This window comes from Miniopterus schreibersii (assembly GCF_964146895.1).
Source record: "Miniopterus schreibersii genome assembly, chromosome: 5".
Classification (NCBI taxonomy): domain Eukaryota; kingdom Metazoa; phylum Chordata; class Mammalia; order Chiroptera; family Miniopteridae; genus Miniopterus; species Miniopterus schreibersii.
In genome coordinates, this window is record NC_138106.1 from 33,911,449 (window position 1) to 33,924,869 (window position 13,421).

A 13,421-nucleotide genomic window follows, 5' to 3' on the forward strand; every position below is an offset into this window, starting at 1 on the left:
TTTATCTATCTTCTCTGTGTGGCATTAGCTTAAATGTGAAGCGAAATTTTTCTTTTCTGAAAGGTGTTTTGGTTGATTTTCTCTAGTTTCTCATAGGCAAAACAGTTGTGCATTTTCAGTTGTCCTCAGACAACTGAACAGACAGAACTGCCTTTAGTATGTTTGGGGGCTGTCACCAATTGAAGTTCTTCCACCTCAGGTACATTAGGTTTGTGACTCTGCCATTCTTAGAATTTGAAATTCTGTCTCTACTCTCAGTTTGGGGAATCTGGTCTTCCAGGAATGAGGCCACTTCTCCCTTGTGCTTTCCCTCCTGAAACATTCTAGCATGATATCTATAGGCCTATTTGGGGTTGGCTTGAGGGTGGCCTACACCTTCTGGCTTGCTGCTCTTTCACCAGGAAAGACCCTTAACTCCCCCTCAGCTCAGGAAAAGTCCAGAATTGAAGGACATAAAGGTTTAGCCAATAACATTTATTCAACAATTATTTGCTGCCTACTCTCTTATTCTCTATCAGGTACTATTTTAAGTGCTTGGTATATACAGCACCCAAATAAACAGCATTTCTGCCTTTATGAGGCTCATATTCTGATGGAGAAGACAGATGCTAAATAATAAATGTAATAAAGATTATGTAATAGTTAAAAGTGATATGTGCTGTATAGAAAAAGAATAAAGATACCCTCCTGTGGGGAGCAGGGAGTCCCATTCTGATTCCCAAGCTAAAATAAGAAACTAGATTTTTAATAGGTTATTCTTCCATATTAAAAATCCCAATAAATTACCCAGCTACAATTATAACTACTGTTCCTGAGTACCTACTGTGTGGCAGATACTTGCATATTGAATTCCTATACCAATAAAATATTACAGAGCACTTACTATGTTCTAGATAATGTGTTAAGCACTTTATACAACATTATCTCACCTATCTTACCACTTGGAAAATTAAATATAATAACCCTATTTTTCAGAGGATAAAGTTGAGACTCCATGAGGTTAGGTAAGTTGTTCAAGGTGACACAGTCATAGGGACAAAGTAGGGATGCAAAATTAAAGTCAGTCTAGCCGGAGCCCACAGCCTTCCCTTGGACCTTTTACCACCTCCCACAGGAATGAGCCTGTCCCTCTGCTGCCCACCAGAAACTATTTATCTCTTCCTGAGTAATATTAGATATATTTCATTAATGCTGTCATTCAGCAGACATTATGATAGTCTTTGTATTTTCAAAGATGGAGAAGATATAGCTCCCACCCTGAAGAAACTCATGGTCTGATGGGGAAAGACACGCAAAAATTTACTTTGGTAAAATCCAATCAGTTTCATAACAACAGTATGCACACCATGGCAAAAATCCGAGGCTCTTCTAACAACCTCTGAATTTAGAGAAGGCTTTTTAAGACTTCAAGCTTTATTGATTGTTACCTATAGTAAGAAATGCATTTGAAGTCATTACCAATATGCATTTGTACACACAATTGAAACAAAATTTTCAATTGAAACAAAATTTTCATGCAAAAATGCTCATGTCTAGCACAGACACTGTGTTCTAATATTGCCTATTCTTTTTTTATTCTTCTCTTGAAATAAAACTTCTGATCTTGACACACTGTAGGATGATGTGACATTTAGGTGAAGCCTTGAGAGATGAGCCACATATGTCCAAATAAAGTAGGAAAGGGTATTCAAGGGCAAAGAATGGCCTGTACAAATGTCCCAAGGCAGGAAAGTGTGGAGGGGAAGGGACTGGAGTTGAAACTGAGAAGATAGATGGCCACCAGTTTGTGAGGGTTGTATAGGGTCAATGGATGAGGTTACAATTGTAGTACTTTATTCTGTAGACTAGTGCTTCTCAGACCTTAATATACATATGAATCACCTGGAGATCTTTTAAAATGCAGATCTGATTCAGTAGGCCTGGAAGGGTGGAGGAAGGTCCCAGTTTCTGCATTTCTAACAAGTTCCCAGATGATGCATTTTGAGTAGCAAGGCTCTGTACTATGGGGTACCATTGAAGAATTTTAATGAGAGCAGTGGCATGGCTAAATTTCTTCTTTAAAACATTGGAGCCTAGCATATACTTTACAAAGTGTTCCCCCTGACATTTCTAGTACCCAACTGGCACCAGACATAGTTATTACAGTATCATTGACTATATTTCTATGCTTTGCTTTACATCCTCAGGACTATTTTGTAGCTACCAATCTGTACTTCTCAGTCCCTTCACCCAGTTCCCCAGCCCCCCTCCACTCTGGCAATGATTAGTCTATTCTCTGTATCTATGAGTCAGTTTCTGTTTTGTTTATTTTGCTCTTTAGATTCCACATATAAGTGAAATCATGTGGTATTTGTTTTTCTCTGATTTATTGTACACCTGAAAGTAATACAAAATAATATTGAATGTAAACTGTAATTTAAAAAATTTTAAAAAGAGAAAAGAAATTTAAAAAAAAATTGCAGTATCCAGGTGGGAGATGAATTTTGAGAATTAGAGAGGGAGCCCAGTTTGGAGATTGTTTTAGTTGTTCAAGTTAGAGGGGCTTCAGATCCAAATTAGAGCAATAGGAATTTGAAAAGAAGGGGATTATTATGCTAAGGGAAATAAGCCAGAGAAAGACAAGTACCACATGATCTCACTCATATGTGGAATGTAATAAACAAAATAAACTGATGAACAAAATAGATCCAGAGACATAGAAGCATGGAACAGACTGAGGGACCTCAGAGGGAAGGTGGAGTGGGTGGGGAGAGATTAATCAAAGAATTTACATGTTTATAAGCATAACTCATGGACACAGACATTGGTATGGGCGAGGCCTGGGGGTGGGGGTGGATGGCGGGTGGAGTGGATCAATTGGGGAAAAAGAAGGACATCTGTAATACTTTCAACAATAAAAATAAATTTTAAAAAAGAAGGGGAGAAACAGAGAAACTTATAAGATGTAATTCAAATGTCTTGGTGACCAGTTAGAGGCTGAGACAGAAGGATCAACAAGGATGGGCCTGGGATTTGTTGCCTGAGAAACAGTGTTGCTTTTTACCAAGACAGAAAGGGAAGAGGGATGTTTGTCTTTTCTTTCTCTTCCCCTGTTCCCTCCTCCCCTTCTCCTCCTCTGCCCCCTTCTCCCCCTCTCCCCCTTTCTCTCTCTCTCTTGCTCTATTGTTCCCTGCAGGGTTATAGAAGACAATGAGTTCGGTTTTTTAACACATTGAACTTGAACTTGCGCTTGCTTTAGGACTGATGCTGGAGAGTGAATTTAGGAGTCATTAGCATACAGGCCGTAGGCGACCATGAAGAGGAAGAGGTGGCCAGAGAATATGTAGAGGGAAGAGAATTAAAGCAGAGCCTTTCGGGATGAGGGAGAATCTCTCATTAAAATGGGTCGGACCAGAAGCATGAAATTTAGAGGAACTGGAGACTCAGGGAGGTGATCAGAGTCCAAGAAGCCACAGAGGGAGAATTTCAAAAAGGATGAGGCAGGGAGTTTGTGGACAATGAGTAAGTCAAGGGAGAGAATTACTGCTCTACTTGAGGTCATAGAGAAAGAACACTGGAGGGTCAACTAAATGATTATATTTTCAGAGTGACAAAGGACTGTATGTGACCTTAGGAGAGGGATGGAAGGTCTGGATATAACATACCAACTAGTAAATGGACCCACATCAATTGACTGCGAGGCACAGAGGAAAGGAAGGGCTCAAATATGTTTTTGGTATTTTAGGTCTGGGCACTCATGGCAACACCTGAACAGAATCAGAGAAGTTGGGAGAGGAAGCTGGTTTTCTTTTTGTTTTTTGTTTTGCATGGGTTAGGGAAATAGACATATGGTGATTTGAGGATTTAGTGTCATAACCTAATAGAAATGTCCTGTGGCTCACCTGGAATATGACATTAGTTTGGAAGGAAGGTCAGGGTTGGAAATGTAAGTTTTAAATACCATCCACAAAGAAGTGGTTGTGTTGTAGGCAGCTGGAACGGCGCCAGGTGTTAGACCTGTGGGGTCAGACCTGACCTGGGTTCAGCAACCTTGGTACTTGAGTTGTGGCTAGGAAAGAATTGAGAGCCAAGACTCCAACTATGAGATAACTTTTATTTGGTAAATCACAGAGGTAGAAAATGTAATTCCTAGAAGAAATGGGCTTAGGAAACAAGTTATAGAGGTAAAGGAAGGGCCCTTGGAGCTTGGGAGTAGGAAGGTAATGGTAACACACCTGGAGGGAGTGGGGGGGGGTGCACTCCCAGGTAGGATAGGACATTGAGTCCTCTGGCCTAAGGGTTTTAAGGGTGGAGATTTTAGGGGAAGTCCCAAGGGAAGATCTTAATAGAATATTCAGCAGTTTTCCAGGTGTGTCCTTTCAGGGTTGTGGTCTCCACTGACAGATTGGTTGGGGTCAAGGCAGGGGTTAATTATTCAATGCAGCTGGTCCTGAGGTCAGCTGTGGCTGGTTTTGTTGCTATTCTGGGCCTGGAGCTGAAATACAACTGAAGCCTAGAGGTTACCTCTAGGGAGGAGAATTCGGAGGTCCAAACCTCATGACCAATGATATGCTAGGGGAGGAAAGGTCACCCTGGGGGTGAGGTCCCACCCTACATTTGTGTTTGCTAGGCACTTGGGGAGGCTTTCTACCCTGGTGACCTTCTGTACCTGGCCCATCACCCTTGCTCTGTTCATTCTGTCTAACTGCCTATCACAGCTGTAAAAATGGAGTTCCCTGTAGTTATGAAGAGTGATGAGCCCATGTTTTAGGCCTTGGGTCAATTTATCCTGTCTCATTTAGAGAAGTCTAATTATACATCACTACCATTACTTCAATTATGTGTCACTAGAATTGTGCTGTTCCTTCATATGCTTCAGTAATGGGTGTGTTGATACAATGCTAGTTGTGCTGCTGGCAGGGAAGAGCATGTGAAGACAGTAATGAGCTTGAAACTCCCAGGCAAACACTCCATTTCCCCAGGGAATTGGTGACTAATTCATTTACAAAGAGCACATAACCAACTCTGCCATTCAATCTAAATGATTGTTCTTAATCTGTCCACAATACCAGCCTGGCTTCCTTCCAAGGTGTGTTGACACATATAATGCCATTTTGCAAATTAATAAAAGATGTTCCCTTTGGGAAGATGAGTTACAAAATGGCATCTCTTCCTCCCAGCTATTGAAGTTTGGCCCTAGGGTATACCACTTGGTCAGCATAATTCCTGGCTAGAATTTACCCCCATTTGCCCAGTCTGGCATCTGGGTGAAATGTACAAATTGCACAACTGACTGTACTTTCCCTTTCCCCAGTCCCTCCCTTTTTCTTTTCCTCTTTCTATCTCCCTTCCTCTTCCTCTTCCCCTCCCTTCCATTCCCTTCTCTTTCCTTTTTACTCCATTCCATTGGATGGTAAGATAAAAGAACTGAGGCGTTTAGGAAGCAATATTTTCATATTCTTAAAAAAAAATAACTATGGTAAAATATACATAACAGCCCGGCTGGGCGTGGCTCAGCGGTTGAGTGTCGACCTAGGATCCAGGAGATCGGGGTTGATTCCTGGTCAGGGCACATGCCTGGGTTGCAGGCTCAATCAATGACTTATCGTTGATGTTTCTCTCTGTCTCTCTCCCTCTCCTTTCCTCTCTCTGAAATCAATAAAGATAAAAAAAACCCAAAAAAACACTACATATTAAAAAATAAATAAATAAATAAAATATACATAACAAAATTTACCATTTTAAAGTGAAAAGTTCAGTAGCATTGAGTAAATTAATATTTTGTGCAACCATCACCACCATCTATCCCCAGAACTCACCATGTTGCAAAACTGAAACTCTGTATCCATTAAAAAACAACTCCAGCCTGGCCGGGCATGGCTCAGCGGTTGAGCATTGACCTAGGATCCAGGTGATCGGGGTTTGATTCCCGGTCAGGGCACATGCCCGGATTGCAGGCTCGATCCCCAGTTGGGGGCATGCAGGAGGCAGCTGATCAATGACTGTCTCATCATTGATGTTTCTCTCTCTCTCTCTCCCCCTCCTTTCCTCTCTCTGAAATCAATAAAGATATGTTTAAAAAAACAACAAAAAAACCCCCAAAAACAACAACTCCAAATTCCTCCCTTCCCCCCAGTTCTGGCACCATCATTCTACTCTCTGTCTCTATGAATTTGACTACTCTTGGTACCTCATATAAGTGGATTCATACAGTATTTGTCCTTTTATGTTTGGCTTATTTCACTTAGCATAATATCTTTAAGGTTTATCCATTTTATAGTATGTGTCAGAATTTCTTTTTAAGGCTGAGTAATATTCCATTAAATGTATATACCACATTTTGTTTATCCATTCGTCCATTGATGGGCACTTGGGTTGCTTCCAATAATGCTGCTATGAACATGGCTGTACAAGTATCTGTTTAAGACCCTGCTTTCAAATCTTTTGGGTGTATATCCAGAAGTGGAATTGCTGGATCAGAGTGCACATTCATATTCTTAAACTTGGCTTTTTATTAACTGCAGTTTCTTGGAATGTCTAGTACTTAGCTTTGACAATTTTTTTTTCTAAAAAGGAATAATACCCATATAACTCATATTCCAGGTAAGTAATCTGAATTTGGGTTTCTTTTCTCCACCTTCAGCAATGCTCTGTCATTTCCTGGCTCTTAATAATGTCTGGGGACATTTCATAACTTTCCGGTCACTTTTAGTTACTGAAGTACATCTCAATTAAACATTCTAGGCTTCCTCCTTTTCCCTACCCTTCTCCTACCCACAAGTTCAGGCTTGACTAAGGGCCCAACAGGGGTAGAGGTAAGGTCTGTTTTTCTTTTTTCTTTTTTTTTTAAAAATATATCTTTATTGATTTCAGAGAGAGGAAAGGAGAGGGAGAGAGAGATAGAAACATCAGTGATGAGAGAGTCATTGATCCGCTGCCTCCTGCATGCCCCCAATTGGGGATCGAGCCCACAACCTGGGCATGTGCCCTGACCGGGAATCGAACCCCGATAGCCTGGATCCTAGGTCGATGCTCAACCGCTGAGCCATGCCCGGCCGGGCAAGGTCTGTTTTTCTGTGTGCCTCCCACCCTGTCCTTAGGTGCAAGCTCCCTGTGGGTTGGAGGAGGGAAAGGGACAAGTGCCTACTTCGGCTTTACTCCCCGTTTCTAGACATTTCCTTGGCTGTAACCTACAGTCTCTATCTTTAGCTGCCCCTGCAATTGATTATATCATTATTCTGTCCCACTGAAACTTATGATTCCTTGGCTTTTCCTTTGCCCCTTATTGGTTGGATCGAAGCTGTTTGTGTTACACATATCTTGTATATGTTGGTATGTACGTATCTGTGCAAATTCATCCTTGGGTCACGTTGCTGGATTCCCCTGTTGTCAGATGCCTTTGGTAAACCATATACTGACAGTTTCTTGGGGTGGAATCTTTGTGAATCCATTATGCTTAGATTGTTTACATTTTAGAGCTTAAGCTTATTTCCCAGTTGTGAAAGCTCATCTTGTTTCTAGCTCTTAGTGCTAAGCACTGAGGTGAGCTTTGGCATGGACTCTGACTTTCCCTCTAGCCTGGCCTATCTCTGATAAATACTGCATTCTGCTTGTGCTCTTCCTAGCTCTTGTCCTTCTTCATAAACTAAATCTTATAAAAATAAGAGTTAAAAATATCTTTGAAATTTTCATAAAAATTTTTAAACTAAAAAAGTATATAAAAAAATAAATATCACTTGAAATTATATTATCTAAGAATAACTACTGTTGCCACTTTGTAATGCACACATATATATTATATATACATATGTTTGAGATCATACAATATATAGAGTTTTATATCCTGAATTTTTACGTTTAGTATGAACATTTTTTTTCATGTCCATTAAGAAACATGATCTCTACTGGGCATATTGCATTCTATTGTATTTATTTATCACAATTCAGTTAATAATTTTCCAGATCTGGAGCATTTATAGTAATAATATCTAATACTTATTCAGTGTGCCAGTAAGTCCTTTAATGTTTTACATATATTGACTCATTTGGTTCTCATAACACACTTTAGAGATCCCCATTTTACAGGTGAGAAAACCACAGTCATGAAGTTGTAATTGGAAGGTGGTCAAGTTGTAATTGGTCCTCAGCTCACCTGGCTCCAGAACTGACTCACTGTATGAGTATATTATAGTTTCCACGGAAAGATTTCTAGAGGTGGGAAGAGTTAGGACAGCTTTTGGACTCTTGAAGCAGGCTGCTTAGTTGCCCTCTAAAGGTCATATCAATCCACATTTACAACAATAGCGGGAAGATCTTGCCTACACACTGGCTTCCCCAGTGTTAATTCCTCTTTTAATAACCTTGAATTTGGGGTTTCCCTGAATGGTTAAAATAGTCCAAGGACCCAGGGCTCCCCTAAAAATAAAGGAAGTGCAATTTTATACAAATGTGGAGTCGTTTGTATATATGCCCTAGATAATACTATATCCTTGTTTTATTGATCTAATCATAAGTGACCTTCCTTATGTCATTACTACTTATGTGTGAGTGGTGCTACGACTAACTGTGCCCAAGATATGGGGGGCCATTACACCTGTCGAGGGTGCTTTTCAAAATGTAGTATTACTTTGACAACTGCTGTCATGGGTGATATCCCTAGTATTTTCTCAAGCTTTTAGGCAGTTGGAAGTTTTTTTTGATTGATAATCTTATGACTCTTTGGCTTAAAAAAAAGCACAGTAAAAGTACATCGTGCTCACATGTATTTTACTTTGCTCTAGCTTTATGTAATGTTCATAAAGTGTTGCGCTGTATCTGCATTTCCAGGTTATAGCAACCTTTGGCAACCTGGGTTTTATCTCTGGAACGTAAATTCCCTGGTACCATCCTGAAATTCAAAGAACACTAACACTAACAAGCAGAAATCTCAATTATTATTATTATTATTATCGTTGTTGTTTAGAAAAAGTGAAGAAAAATCTATGGAAATATACCAGGGAAGAGAATTTTAGCAATTTCTACAGTGATTTGGACAACTGCAGTTGGGAATCTAAATTATTCCTTGTGATTGGATGAAAATTAATCACCCATCCTTCTCTAGTTCTTTGGATTAGTGTCTTATCATCACTCTTTTCTGAAAGAATCTTCATTGAATCACGTTTCATTATGCTTCATTAAGATTTTGTGTCTTTTAGTTGCAGGTACAGCTTAGTCTTTGAAATGCTTTAGATTCTAAGAAGTAAGTGCATGAGAGGCAGGGGAGAGGCTGGCAACCTGCAGCAAATAAACGCGAATTCTACTGTGTAACATTTTGAAGCCTGTGTTGCTTGTGATTCTTTTTGGTTTTTATTTTTAAGTGTGACTCTTCATAGAAGCTTTGTCTCAAACACAATGCCGTTGCTAATAAAGAATGAGATGACTGGAGTTGCGCTGAGGAAAAAACCGTCTGCTGAAGGATTTAAAGCAGACCAGTGCAAACCAAACGCTGCAATTATCTGCAGCTGAAAACAAGTGGCTTTTAATGTGTCCATTTGGCCAAGAAGAGAGAGAATTATAGACCATTGCTCTTTTCCTCTCTTGCTCTCATACTGTCTTCTCCTTTATATAGTTTATCATCCATAATTTCAGGATGTGTTTTGCTTCTTTAAGTTGTTTTATCTGTAGGCTTATGAGGTCACTCATGTGTGAATTCCTTTGTTAGTCATCTCACCTTTTGCCTTGATGATAGAAAATTGATCAGGCCTAAAGTACAAGTTCAATAGACAACCCCTTGGTCCTTTGTCTAGGAGAATAGCTACCATTGAAGGCCATGAGCAGGTTACTATTAATATGACAGCCTGCTCTATCTCCCACTGTAATTTATAATGAAATACCTAATCTCCATTATTTTGATCCAAGCAGGCGATCCCATGAAAAAGTCTTTTCATCCAGTTCCCAATGGCTGTTACATGAGAAATGGCAAACCAATAATTTTTGTCAAGTTTTTTAAGCCAACAGAAATGCTTTTCCACTGCTACAGTTTCAAAAGGCACAGATAAAGCTCATTCACTGAGATGAATGAAAAAGCCATCTGGGGTTTTTCTTTTTGACTTCCTTTCCTTTCTCCATCCTTGTAATCAAATTTGAGCAAAATCAAATGGGGCTTTCTATGAAAGTACCTTTTGTTGATCTGAACGAGCTGGTAATTTACAAAATACCCTTCCTTTGTGAGGAAGGCTAAAGAAAAAAAGAATCAGTAGCTTTTAAAGCTGGGCCTTAGTGGGACTCTAAATGCAATGAAAGCAGTCTGTGTTGAGAGATTGAAATGCATTTCAAAGCCAGGCCTGACTCGGGGTACAAGGAAGAACAGACCTATGTGCATTTTGTAGGGAGAAAAATGTGAATGGAAAAGGGCGAAAGGGAGAGAAACAAGGGGAAAATCTGGATAATACATTAAAGTAACCATAATCTTGGAGATGCATTCATCTTATTGAAACTGTGTACGTAACCGGTGATACCGAAGTCGGATATTTGCTCAATCAGGATGCTCAACAATTTGAGCCTTTACTTTAAAGTTTGGAGCTGCATGGGTTTGTGGAGAAAGTCGGCTCGTGATGTGTGTGATGTTTTCCTCCAACTTTTTCTTTTTCTCCTTTGCTTTGGGATCTTTTGGGAAGTACCTCAAGAAAACCCGAAGATGCTGATTTTCAGACAGCTAATATTTGCTATTTCCCCCCCTTTTGCCTGCTAGATTTCCTCGTGGCAGTGACTCTTCTTCAGCCCCTTGAATTCAGAAGGATGGCAAAGACATCTTAAAAACAGTAAGTAAAGTACGATGTTTTCTGTAATTATTGGAAGGGTTTGGAATCATCATGCATGGCTAGAAGGAAAATAGGTTTTGAGCAGCCTTTGCATTGTTTGATGTGAATCACTTTTGGTTTGATTTAACTGTTTACCACAATGTTACTATCATGACAATGAGTGTGGTTTTCACTACCACTGGGTATTCTGTGATAGCTAAGTATTATGTAGCAAATAATGTATGTATTCTTAGCACAGCAGTTTAAGAAACAATGCAAAAATTGCAGGGAACTGCCTTTGGAGATGTTATGTTTTCTTGTTTCACACACCACACAATCTTCCTTACACGTTTATAATTTTGATTCCTAGCAATCATGCTTTCTGAGGACCTTTCTATTTGTGCTTGAAATAAAACGCTCATATAAATTACATGAGTGTATTTCTTCAAAATAAATATCCACAGAGAGGCAAAAGTTGTTTTGATATTACAAAGCAACCAAACAATTTTTAAGGTGGTTTAAGCAACATTTTAAATGATTTAATCAAGCACTGTAACTAAAATAGCAAAGCTTTGTTTAGAGCTGTTTTCCCCAGTTAGTAAAGTAAAGTCCATTTTCAGCTTCCTAAAAATAACGTAGGCGTGTTATCTGAAGACATGATACTTTAGAGCACACGTCACAAGTATTTTTTTTAAATGCAGATGCATCGCAGCTATGGTGCAAGTTTTAAATATGTAAATGCCTTAGTCAGATGGGACTGTGTGGAGCAGGACCAGTTCCAGTGTCTCCGTGATGGTTTGAACAGCGTCTGCGTTAGTGCAGCGGCTGCCCACCAGGTGCGACCTGAGACTTTCACGTAGGCCACCAGGAGACCTTTGTTTCTGGAGCCAAGAAACAAAACAAGATTAAATGAAACCAAGACCTATGTTGTTTAACCCTTAAAGTAACTGTCAGAGTTTTTTTAGAGATACTGAAATGGGGTATGGGTGCAGATAGTTTCATAAAGGTCCCTGCAAGGGCCAAACCCTTTTTCCTTCTAACTCCTTATAGCACATCTCAATTCCTGGACATTTGTTTTTAAGAAGTCTATTTTCTATGCTTTTGTAGCTTTCGGTTTCTGGTCCAACTTTCTACGACAGTTATCTTTGCCTGTGGTTTGGAGCCATTTGCTGCCTCCTACTGCCAGACTTGAAAATCACACACCTGGCGAACTGCCAAGAAGGTGGCAGTGGGGCATTGGTTTGTATTGGTATTGAAGTTCCAGGGTTGTTGTTACCCATAATTTACAATAATTGCTACAAAACAGATGATTAAAACCTGAGGGGTAGAAGGGAGGGAGAAGAGTAAAATTAATTGGTACACATCTTGCCGGATCTAAGTGTGGTTTCTTCCTGTGAGAACCAAGTCGGACAGTCGTGTTGTCCATGCAAATGTGATATTCTCGGTGGTCTGGACAGTGCTGTTGTGATCGTTGCCTACAGCCATAGACTGATAGATAAGCACAATGTAAAAGAGCTTTTGTTTGAGAGATGTAATAATTATACCAGTTATGCAGAATTTTTCCGCATAATATTGATTTCATTCCCTTTTATATACATTAAGATTGTTGATATGTTAGGATTGCTGCTGTTTTTTTAATTCTTAAAGAAAAAGTTCATTATTATTTAGGACTGTCATTGTTTTATTGCTAATCCAAATTAATACCTGGGTGGTAATGCTTTGTCTTTGCTTACTAGTTTCATGTCTAGTCAGTCTTGTAAGCATTTTGCAAAATTTCTCTTCTGTGTTATTTTTAGATAGTTGGTAAGAGCTAGAGGTAATTTGTCTGGTGTAGTTGTAAAGAATCTCCGTAAAGGCAGATTGAGGAATAGATAATCAGGCCTGAAAATCTGCTGAGGTTCCTGTTTGCTCAGTTTATCAAGGATTAACTGTTCCTAAGCTCTTGTTAATGGAGCTATGAATGTTTCTTCTCCCCCTCAATTTAAGTACAAACATGATTCTGTGAGCACCTGCATTTTGGAAAACTGGAGAGTTAGATATTTCCCACCTAACATTGGGCAAGGGGAACCTTCTCAAATATTTTACTTGCAGGCCTCATATTCCTGGACACAACAACTAATATACTACACACTTTACTCTTTGATAAGCTAAAGTAATAAACAAAGACAAACAAAATGCCACTCATGGAAATTTAGAAACCCAGACCTTTGTGGTGTCTTCCAAAGTTATTAGAGGAAAGGAGAAGGGGAAGACTTTTGTAAAGACTCTAAAGCACCTGAGATTGACTTTAAAGTTGTTTTCCTTTTTGTGAAATTAAACCTTCTTTGGGCTTTGTGCCAGGCACTGGGTGCTCTCTTTCCATTACAGTGATGGTAGTGAGGTTGCCAGTGCTTTCACCTACTAGAAATAGAACTCAAAGATGGAGATGGGGATCGTGCAGTGAACGCTATTATCGGAAAATTGTTCTTTTATAATCTTCAGCAGGACCAAGTAAATGTGCCCATGCTCTGATGTATTGACAAGCTATAGACTGCTTGAGTAATCCATGTGTGTTAAGAGGTCACATTCTCTAGTGTTCAAAATATCGGAAAGTTGGTGACCTGGTTTTAATTCCAGTTTCACATTAATGTGTCTCTGGGCTGATCATTGGTATTTTTGGGCCTG